Source organism: Vollenhovia emeryi, unplaced genomic scaffold (genome assembly GCF_000949405.1).
Source record: "Vollenhovia emeryi isolate VEMERY1.0 unplaced genomic scaffold, V.emery_V1.0 DF939129.1, whole genome shotgun sequence".
NCBI classification, from domain to species: Eukaryota; Metazoa; Arthropoda; class Insecta; order Hymenoptera; family Formicidae; genus Vollenhovia; species Vollenhovia emeryi.
In genome coordinates, this window is record NW_011967237.1 from 2,901,716 (window position 1) to 2,913,781 (window position 12,066).

The 12,066-nt window shown below is 42.0% G+C and overlaps 1 protein-coding gene and 1 non-coding gene across 2 annotated transcripts in view; one reads left to right on the top strand and one right to left on the bottom strand.

Annotated features, from left to right (window-relative positions):
- The window catches only part of LOC105568484 (kinesin-like protein CG14535), a 137,246-nt gene extending 126,153 nt beyond the window's left edge, over nucleotides 1-11,093 (bottom strand). Inside the window, exon 1 of the mRNA XM_012024191.1 lies at nucleotides 11,038-11,093. The gene's annotated coding sequence lies outside the window, so the exon portion shown is untranslated. The remainder of the gene's footprint in view (nucleotides 1-11,037) is intronic.
- Nucleotides 11,094-11,522: 429 nt separating this feature from the next.
- On the top strand, nucleotides 11,523-11,594 carry Trnat-agu. The gene has a single exon. It is a non-coding gene; the product is annotated as a tRNA-Thr (tRNA).
- Nucleotides 11,595-12,066: the final 472 nt, after the last annotated feature.

Sequence of the window (12,066 nt, forward strand, 5' to 3'; positions counted from 1 at the left end):
GCCGCGGGCATCGTCGCGACACGTGCGAACGCTTGTGACAATTAACTAAGGGCGATATTTCTAGTCGCATGCTACATTTAAGATTGGCTTAAGATCATCTTTAGATACTCCGCAGGCCAATAAAATATTCCATACAGCATCTTTGGATAAATTCAAGACGATCTTAAATATAAGATTTGACTATAAATACCGGCCTCCGTCTATTCTGATTTTTGCTCTGTAAGTTCTATAGCTTCGAAAGATGTAAAAATACTGTAAAAGCCGAATCAGACTAGCAACTGCCGACTCGGATTGGCTCGAGATTATCTTCTAGCCAATGAGAGTCGATTAAATTGCTGGCTACTAAGTGATTTTGCATTTTAACTTTGCCTAGCCCGCTCTATCCGTAAATAAGAGGTGAGGCGGGTATTACATGACACCCAGTATAAAATAAATGTGCGGTATAGTTTTTAAGTCTTGCAAGATAACGATGATGCGTAGCGTCAACGTCGCATAAGCGAACTAACACGGAGATTTCTTTTTCACGATCGTTCCCTCATCCCAGACAGATCGTCTACAATGTGAAATAGCAGAAATGTCGGATGCGAAGCGAACGTGTTCACCAAAATTAAACAGCGTTTCCTCGATGGTCCAGTGGTGCGAGCCCCCCAGAGAACGGCGCACGCTCCCGTTCTACCACGTGTCCCGTTTGCACTGAGATATTCATCGGCCGAGCAAACAGAAAGTGGGCAGACTATTCGTCGCTCGTGCCAAAGGTACTTTTTCGGATTGCACGTGAAGCGTGAGAGGGCGCAGGCAATGCAAGCGTGTGCTTGTATTGTAGAAGCGAGAGGAAAAAAGAAGGCAGGAAAGAAAGAGGGAGAGAGAGAGAGAGAGAAAGGCCGAAATCTAATACGGAAACCTTGCTTTAATTTCAGAGCTGCGCCGATTATCGCGAGTAATATTGTCAGAAGTAATTGCCACTATGTGCACGCAAAGTTTCATCACCGTGCCATCTCGGTGAGTTCGAATGTGTTTTCTACTTTGCGGTGCCCGTCGAAAAATATCTCGTTAGCAATTTACGTAGCCCTTAAGTAGAAAGTTATAAAATAATTATCGCACACGGCATGTAGCTTTCTGTAAATCGCATATTTATTGCCATACAAGAGTAAATACTACATTCAGCTAACTTAGGCTAAGCAGACACTAATGGATTCGCTATTTAGGCAAAGTGGTCCCGGCGACGTAACTTACACGCGCATTTAGCCTAAGTTAATCTCGGAATGGCGGGACGGTACCTGACGGTATATTTAGTAGTACCGATGCTCGTTAAGTCGCTTAGAAACGTGTAATTATGACGGTGACCCCGGAAACGAGCATCGTGGGCGCAGCCGATCCCAGGACACAAGGACCGAAGAACTAATGCGCTCGAGGGCTGGAGTCTCCCTTGCTGGATGCGCAAACGATCCGCTCTAGCAAATCGCCGAATAAGCTTCCAAACGCGCACCCATAGCGATTGCTACGATTTAATCGTCATATATGAACGAATGTACACTCCACGTGACGCAACGACGAATTTCCTCCAGTAATTCAACTACGGTTTCGCGTTAATGTTCAACATTTTTCGGTGAAAATTAGCATTGTTATCAATGCGTCATATTTACTAGAAAAGGACAACGGCATAATAATTCGCGGGCTTCCCGAATTAATATAATCAGGCATTTCAACGAATACATGTCGCGCTAATAATGATATCGCTATAATCTAAACAGTGATCTTGTTTACGAATGGTTTAATCAAATGTTGTAATTACGAATAATTTGCATCGGGATATTAACATATACACGGTGCAAGCGTATGGTACTCACACCATGTCGGAAATAATTGCGCATTCATAACATATATTTTACAACGCGTTTCTTTGATCCTCTGATATTATCCTGACACAAAGGAACGCATTGATGTCTCCACCAAACGACCACGATTGTCGCAGTTTGTGCACGTGGCAACAACACAAAATTTTTCAGAAATAAATGTCCCGCTCTTATCGCCATGGTGAAATAGATTGCCCACGTCGATACAGGGTCGGGGCGGGTTCACGCGATAATTATTAATTGCTTTATTTAGCGCGGTGGCTTCCCATGGGAGAATGCGCGGGTTCCTCGGTAGCTGAATTAAACAGGAATTCATTTGGAAACATTTGCGCGTGCTCTAAATATCGACGAGAAGACGTAGTACGAAGGGCTCCTGATGAAACGCACCGTTGACCACGCGAGGGTGAGAGAAGTTGGCGCCCCAGTTTCAAAAACCGAAAGTGTTATTAATAGTCCCGTTTACACCCGCAATAGTTCTACAGTTCCGTGTAGGTGTTGAAGATAGTTTCCTTGATTTCAATACAAAAAATAGCATTTGAAAATATCACGCGGGCGCTAATTTTCCGTGGCACTTGAAATTGTGAAAAAAAAGTCATTTTCAAAAAACAGAATTTTATAGTTCTATTTTAAATACTATCTATCACCCCCTTTCTAAACATAAAGTGCCAGCGGTGTCAGACTAAATAATTATTTCAAAATAGTTAATTACAGATCGGATCTGTTGATGAAATGCATGAAAATTATTATCGGGACTACGTGAGAACTGTCAGAAAATCGATCAGAACTACATGTCAGTATTAAATACAAAAGTAAGGAATGTATTGTTATTGGTATTTCAGTATAATCGAAAGTCTGTACTTGATAGGTTACTAATTGAATGAAGTCATTAGACGGATCATAAATAACGAGTAACAGGATACCGCTGGATAAGAGAACATTAATCGCAGTGTGGTTCTTTCGTGGTGGGGACATTCGTAAAAAACACACAAATCGATAATACCGGCAGCTAACAACAAAACGGTTTTTCTCGTACATTCTCTTGGCTGGCAGTTTCCTTCTACCGCTAATTTGATTTTCCCTCTCTCTATCCGATCGAAGCCTTTTCACTAATTAAATGCCAATCGTACCATCTCTAGAACGTTTGTAGATCACGTGTTACGATCGCGTTTAGCGGTACATCCGCAAATATAATGGCCGGATTATCTAAAAATACACGGTTTGGCACTACTTATAAATTGATTATAATATAATAATTTATAAATTAAAATTGAATATAAAGATAGTAAATAATTTAAACGACGAGTTTTTTTACTTTCCAAAAATATAGATGTCATTCGGATATTTTCAATAATTCTAAAACATCTTGGTATCTGTTAATACATATTTATTCAGAAATTGTAATAAATGCATAATGAAAAATAATGACAATAATTTCTGTCTTCACTATCTTGACAATGTATTCAGTATTTTAAACATTCTTCGTAAAATATATAAATAAGTCGTAAATATATCGTACACACGTAACTTAAAGATATCGTAAAAAATTGTCCTTACAATTAAATATGTTTCTTGAAAAATAATTTAAATAAAACCTCAAGGGGCGAGTCTTAAAATCCGATTTGATCCGAGCTAACACGTATGAACCCGTAAATTACCATTGCAGTCGTAAAATATGTTTAATCGCTCGATAACGCCGCGGTTTCCGTAGTATATCGCTATGATCGCTATTCCTTAATTACTGCGCGACAAATCGAAGCAGAAATCCGGATAATTATGCGAGTCAAAGCGTCGAGCGTGGTCCGTATTTAGCTGCTCCTCGAGAATAGTTGGCGTGGGACTCGAGGAGTCCCTAAAACCGCAGTGACCTCCAATTATCCTGTGGGTACCACGTGGCCCACGTGGTCTGGTAGTCCCTATGGACTGTCCGCAAACACCCCTACCTCGTCTCTTCCTGACGCCTATATAATGCCTCCTAGATTAATTCATTATTAAAATAACCCCATCAGCGGAACCTTGTTAACGCCGCGTATTAGAGCGCGTGCAGAAAACGAAATTAACAAGGGTGTGGATAGCGACGCGCAAGAAAGGATCTATAAAGAATAACGCGAAAAATTTTTACAGCATATGAAAATAAGTAACAAACTATAATGTCTGCGGAATTAATATTCTCAGTATAATCCATTCCAAGTGCACATCCACGCGGAAAGATACCTAGCAGTACCTTATGAAAAGAAGGGTAAACTTTTAATTAATTAATTATATTTTAATGGATTAATGAAAATATTTTAGAAATTATGCGACTGTAGTCATAAAAATGAGGCATCAGGTTCTTGGAACTTTTCTAAAATCACGTGGAGTCGTTCTCAAGCACTGTAGAATTTTCTTTCGATAATTCGAGAAACTCAAACTCGAAAGGATCAATTTTCGCTTCAGTATCTTTCATCTTCGTCGGGAAACGTTGCCGCGTAAATTTGCAAATACAAGAACTACCATCGACAATAATGAACTCCAAACTCGATCTCTGTATACTTAATGCCACGCGCGATTGGCTAGGATTCGGGGTGCAACGTCCGGCCGGGACTTCGGGTAAAATCAGAGATCCTCATTAGGCATTCTAGGGTCAGGAAGGGTGTCTAGGGCGACCGACTTCCCTTTCGTCTTGCTCGTAACGACGTGACCGAGGCGAGGGAAGCCTAAGACCGGACATTTCAATAAAGCTCGGCAAATGCGTAGGTTCAAACCGCTGACCGCGACGAGTTCTGGTCCCCGGATGAAATTGCGCATGTCCTTTCGCCGCGGTCCCCGGGGCAGCACGTCAGAATAACGGCGATCGATCGATCCTCGCGTGCGTCCGTGTCGTGATAGAAATAAGAGATATTCCGCAGAGATTTCCTAATACGTCACTTATTAAGCTCGCTGCGAATGCCCACGCGAAATTGATCTCCGCGATGTTCATTCCCATCGACAACCGACATCAGCGACTCGTGTGTACCGATCATTATGCGAAGTATCAAGAAACATGCAACGATTTCTCCCTCGCGTGCTGTTACTAATGGTTTATCGCGTATGAGATATAATTCCGCTAAATTATGCACAATTACGTGTAATCAAAAACTATCTGGACTTTTGTAGCGTTAAAAATTTTCTTCCCCTCGTAAATAAAAGTGTGTAGTGTACATATCTCTTTTACATAATATACAACTTTTGCATTCCCTCTTGAGAAAGAAAATCACGCATGATAATTTTATTTCGATAAAGTTTGAACGCGAGGGAAAGAAGAGATAGGAGTACTTGCGTAAATGAAAGATTTTTCTAGCGTGAAATACGACCATCTATTTCTTCTTCTAATATAAGAACGTTTGAGTTGGCTGCCTTATCGTTCCTCTCGAATTAAGGGAACAATTTCTCGGAGGTTTCTGTAGCTTTGTGTATTGCGCACAGGATCGCATTCTTCCCCATAAATCTGCCACCCTCGCATCTTCAGATGTATCCGGCTCGTGGTACATGTGGTGTTTCTCTGGCTACATCGTCTCTCTCGCAGCTAAAATTTGATCTCGATTTGGGACGACTGGAGAAAATAATGAAGCCGGAGATGAGTCGCGAGATTTCATTCTATACTGATCAAATAATTCCTATATCGATAATAATTGGTGAACATGAATGAATAATATAACATTAAATCGTCTTCATTATATTGAACCATTTATGAAACGTAATAGTTAATTAAAGCTTATATATTATAATCAACACCCTCCGCCTCATTGTTTTGATTTGAATATCTTCTTGCAACAATTACAATATAAAAGTCTATTAAAAAGACAACGTTTCAAAATAAATATGTAACACAGGATACATAAAATTACTGGCTTGAAGAAATAATTTACCCAAGCGTGGAGATGAAAGTTACGTCTTCCAGAGAAACCGAAGCAAAATCTAATTCCGAGCACTTGTTCTACCAACACACTCGCGGCATTAAAAGCTCATCAGCTGACGTATCGTAATGTTCTATCGTGATCGCAGCAACTTCGCATATCTCGCCGCGTGATGTTCGCGTAGAGATACCCGAGCCACTATCGGTATAATGTAGCAGCTTTGTCTCGTCTCTGGTTGAAATGACACGCCGCGATACTCTGAGCTACAAATTGGAATCTGGACAGAGCGGGCCGAAAGTACCGCCAGGAACAGAAACGGAGATAGAAAGGGAACGGGATTGCGGCGGCTCTAAAGTCCCTCTGACATTCTAGCAAAACGCGCTCAAACGTACGCGAGCTTAGGGACGAGCAAGCGGCCACTCGTAACTGCAGACAACTCGTCTTCTAAACGAGAACGAAGTTGAGGTAAAGCATCGTGCGCCTCCTCCATTTTGCGCGAATGGCTTTAACTCGCAGCTATCTCTCTTCCCCCGGCGAGGACACTAAATATCCGACAGACCCCTCGCGAAGCAGCTCTCGCATGTACGGTTTCACCGTTTATTATGAAAGTGGTAATTACCGGCGGTAAGTTGGGATCTATTTATGAGGCCGCGACATGTATATGCATGTATAACTCGAAGGAACTGCAAGTTAGGCACGTCCAGCTTGTATTTAACGGGTGAGATTATAAAATAGTAGCACGTGCACGGGAAGAATGTTCTCTTCAAATTTATCTTGAAAATCATGTAATCGTGAAATTTAAAAAAAACTCTCCTAAAGCTCTTCAAAATACCACGTTGTTCCACGATTACATGATTTTCAAGGTAAATTTTAAAAGAAAATTCTCTCTGCGTAAAAGAGTATAAATATTAATTACATATTTACCATGTTGTGTAGGGCTGTTAAAAATTTAAACTAACAAGAAGAAAATCGACCTAATTGTACAGACCAAAATTGTACAGACAATAGAGGCAACTGTAAAGAATATAGTAGTTGTCACAAATTTAGTTGTGCACGAATTACAAATTCGCTAAATTTTCTTAATTTTGTCGCGTAACAAATTTGTCGTAGAAATGGGCAGATAATCGAGAGGTGGAATAAACCGAAATCCGAGGAATCGACATCAGATTGCGGAAAAGCTCGTTAATTAATGCGAGTCAAACGCGCTTAGCGCTGGTGCTTTCAGTGGGCAAACTTTATTTCCCGCTGAAGGATATTTCCTTTCAGAAGATACCGCGCGGAGGAAACGAGAGGAATGGAAAAGCGAGCGACTTAGTTCCCGGAGAAGTTCTCCGCGTAACAATATGGCCGGTCTAGCGAAGAAACGCCGGCGCTTTGCCTCCGCATCCTTCCGCAGTCGCCGTCTTCTCTACTTTAATTAGCCTCGCCCGCCGGTAAACAATAAGCCGTTATTTCTGACAAATTAATTCGAAAAACAATTCCGTCTGTCGGGTCGCCGGCTATGCGACGGCGCAGCCACCAGCTTTTATCCCGCTGGGGGATGCGCGTCTCAAAACATAACGAGCATCCCTTTCATGTAATACTACACCGTGGCCCACGCTTTGCCGGAATTCCTGAGACTCGACCGTGTTAAGCTCCCCCAGGATCCTCTCCGACTGCAAGAAAATCAGTCCAACGTTGTCGAAGAGCGGAGCATCGCACGGCGATCAACAATCCCATCATAAATTATTGAGGCAGCCTTCATCAAATTTATATCGTGGAAAAGGTTACTTACGTAAAGTATCTTATTTTCAGAATTTTGACATAATTGATAGCGGTCTGGCGTTTCCTTAAAGATTTCTAGAATTACTGGTACACTTCAAACAAAATTCTGATGATAAAGTATAAAAAGTAAGAATCCAAAGGTTCGCGTATGCATAATATATAAAAATTTACAAAAAAATACATGTTGGATTTATATCATGCACATGAAATTAATTGAATTGAAATTTAATTGAATTTTCAATTTCTAAAATACTTATCTAGCTGCATTTTCGCCAACTATTCGCGGAGGAAAAGCTGATTTCAAATTTGCAAAGATGCTTCTGAAGTTTAATGTGGATCTTACACGTCCCGCATAATTCGATCATAATTAAGTACCACGGAGAAATTTCCTGTTCATCATACGTCCCCTCTTCCCCGCGTACTTACAGAATATCTTTCTCGCGCGCTAGGAGTTGCGGACGGCTACGCTCAGACCGGCCAAATCGCTTTGTCGTCGCCGCGTGATCCTCGTCGTTATCCACCGCGCAAATATTTAAGCATACCGCGTCCGTACACTCTAGAGATTATATGGGAAGCTCTCTCTCCGTTCGTTCCGTCCGACTTCATCAACGTGCTGATCAAACCTGTTCCGTTTCACCACGTGCACAAACCTGGTACAAAACCATCGCGCCGTGTTGCCTTTTCTAATTTGTCGCATGGAAGAAAATCGACAATTGGGCGAACCAGTAAATATACAATCGAGAATCCGTTGAAGGACTATTCTTTCGCAGTTTTACGTGCGTTTGTACGTGCTCTCTGAAAGTCAATCGGTGGATTATCACTGAAAACGGTGAACAGTCACTAATTTCCAATTATAAGTTCCAGTTGAACTACTGAAAATCGTAGTGGTATACTTATAATTGTAAATCAGCGACTATTCACTGTTTTCAGTGAAAAGTCCACTGATTGACTTTTAGAGAATGAGGCACGTTTTACAAAAAGAATAGTCAACCTTCTCATCTTGTGTTTACCGAGATGAGATCTCGGGTATCTTGTAACTTTTATTGCGGAACCTATGATACTTTGTGTAGATATGGATGTTGATTCGCACGGACAGTTTGCATGCAGATAAAGTGCCTAGGGACACCGGAGACGTACACGCGGTACCGACTATATCAGCGCAAGTCTGCAAGCGCGATTGAAAGTCGAGAGAGCTCTCGAATAACCCGATTCGCTCCGCCCAATCTCTATCTTCACCATCTCTATTCGCGTTTCGAGCGCGTTTGGCGAACTTGGGACCGCTTCCGAGGGCTCCCGTTGCGGATATCCAGTTTGATAGTTTAAACCGGATATTCGACGCCTGTCCCCTCCCTCGGCCCTCCTCTACCGCTGTCTCACTCGCCGACGAACGGAGAATGGAAACGGCGAAAGGGTTGTAGTTTCGGAGCGCGCGGGGTAGCAGCGGCACTCAGGCGGCTTATAGCAGCGCGAGACGCTCATCTGCATTTCAAATCGCACGCCCGCACGAAGATTTGTACGCGCGCACACCTTTCTGCGAGCGTGAATTCAAACGTGTACAGCATCGTCCAGGAACGGACTATCGGACGATCGCACGATATTAAAATTGGAGAAACTAATGGATCAAACGGACGAGATGTATCGCGCTTCAGAGTTTCCAGTCTGCTGTTCAATTGTGATAATTGTATCTACGCCATTCAATAATACTTATTCGCGAATCGACTTTTCGTCATGTACAATACATTGCCTCTAATTGCTGTACAATATTGGAATCAGGTCGATTGTCTTCTTGGCAGTTTTAATTGTTAATGGCCCTACACAACATGGTAGATGTACAATTAATATTTATACACTTTTAACACATTCCAGACACGCAACGAATAGTTTCTACGTTCTACTATTTTATGATCTCACCCTGTTAAATACAACTGGATAATTGCTGAGCTATGTATATTGAAAGAAGTACGTGCATATACAGAGTGTCATGTATAATAATACCCGCCTCATCTCTTATTTATGAATAGAGCAGACTAGACTGAGTCGAAAAGTCCTCTACTATTTTGCAATTTTCGCAATAGTTAACGAGTTATTAATTATTAAAAATCGCTGTCTTAACCCGGCGTACCGCCCAATTTTTACATAACACCCTCTATATGAAAAGTGTGTTATTCATACTACATCCAAAAAAAAGATTTTGTTAGGTTAAACAAATGAGATACATTGAAATCATATTTCTTGAAATCTACTAAATTTTTAGTTACGTCTACTAAACCGCATTTACTAAGATTTGAAGAAATAGAAATGAATTCTCTTAGAGATTCCAGTCTTGATCAAATAAAATTTCAGTTGAAGTAAAGAAAAAATTTCTTCCAAATTAAATAAAAGTCTAGTAAGGTCAAAATTCAAAGAAATTAGTTTGATTTAAACTTTTTTCTGCGTATTAATTTACATACTCGCGGATGAACAAATGAAGAAGATGCGTGTCGTGTAAAGGCGCAAGATAAGTCTTTTTTATCACACTGTCTGGATTAAATTTTTGGCCAACGTTACTCCCGTGCATTATGCAAATGCATCTGCAACGTGTATTCTCACTTTGCTGACGGCGCGCGTTGCACGTACTAGCTTGCGTATATCAAAGATGCGTCACTCTGTGCATGCCGTGATTGTTTTCGCCCGCACACACGCACGCCGAGGGATAGCGTGCACATAAGACGGAAATTCCGCTGGATAGCTGCGGGGGCCCACGTTCTTCCTCCTCCCCCTCCTCCCCCTCCTCCCGTGGTGGAATTGAGCGGCCACGGATTTACGGTAAGCGCCGCGCAAACGAAACGAGCGGAAGTCGACCGTGCTTCCGGATCAGACGGCTAGGCGAAAGTCTGCTGCGGGCTCTTCTGTCCCGATTAAACTGCGCGGAAATCCTATCGAAGTGCAGACGCCATTACCATGCGATGTGTACACGCTACGTCCACGCACTTGATCGATTAATTCGCACGAAAGCGGCTTTATTTCGCGACCGCAAAAAAGTGCATTTTTAAATTGTCGCTCGATTCCATTGTCAGCTAACTAAATTCCGTCTGGCACGTCCTTATTTCTTTCCAGAGCAGATTTCTAAAATATTCTACAAACAACGCTGCACTGCTTTTGTAGAGAATTTTCTTCATAATTTCTATACAATTTTTCTTTCATTTTATGTTGAATCTTTTATAGCTTTATATAAAAACACACTCCTACAAATAACATTGCGCTGCTTGTCTAAAGAATTTTCTTTATAATTTGTATACAATTTTAGATGTGAAAGTCTCATGCTTTCATTTTGCATTGAATCTTTTATAACTTTACTTAAAAACGCAATCATACATGATGCGTGTGTGTATATACGAGTATATATTTACACACAAAGTTAAATATCTAGATGAAAAATGTCTACATGGATCTCGCCGTTGCTGTGATGGAAGCGATCGGCTGGAGAAATTCATGGCCGGGTATTTTCCGAAGTAGCGACTGAAACTTCGTCGCCTACGCCCGAGGCTACGATATCGATAAGGGCTTACCTTGCCGACCCCGGTGAGCTCCTTTACGCCTATCCTCCTGAGAAGGGCGGGCGGTGCAGGAGGTGGTGACTTGAGAAGGAGCGCGGCGTATCCATTGGGAAAAATGGGCAGCTCGTCAGGTCCGATGTTTTCGTCGCCAGAACGTCGTCTCCGCGGGCTCGACGACAGAATCAGTTTCTGCGCTGCCCTGCGACACAAAAATGTCCGTAATTTAATATCCTGTAGATATTTTAAACAAGAATATTTTCGGAAAAAAACCGTAACGAAATTATTCTTCATGTTCGCTCTTTCTCATTCTGCTTGTTGCAGATAAAATATACAGAATGTATTGCGATTCATACGTTTGCGTCGCATTACATGCACGGTCGTCTCAACAACTTTTCTTATATTTTATCTCATTGCCAGCGTAATTTTGTGTACTGCCACGATATGTGGCATTCGGGAATCAACATTAGACTGTTTATTGCGATGAATATTTCCACCACACCTCGGTGGTCGAATTGGTGAGACGCCCGCCTAGTGAGAGGGAGGTCCAGGTTCAAACCCTGGCCGAGGTTAATATTTTTCGCAATAAATTTAAACTAAGAAAAATTTAGACGCTAACATCCTGTCACGGCTCTTTAGTCTGTATTCCCTCGAATTTGCCACATAACAACCTTATGAATTTTATTAATTTGTGTAATTTTTTGTATTATTCGTATACCATCTTTTATACATTAATTTTATATCTTGTCGCATACATGAGAATGTATCAAGCGTGTCAGCGACAACCAGCCAGTTTGCTTTCGTTTCTACTTTCTCGGGCGATGCCTAACACGGCAGATGCGGCGACCGTACCTGCGGAAGGGTCCCCGTATTCCGGAAGGTATGTGTCTCGAGGGTGACTAGGTGACATACTCCGCGGGGCGCGGGCTTGGTAATCAGCGAAGGTAATGTGCCGGAACCCCCGGTCGCGCGGGGTGCACGCGAGGCAGCCGCGTTTAAAGGGGTGCACCGGGAACGAGAGGCGCTCGCTGGTGCCCGACGTCG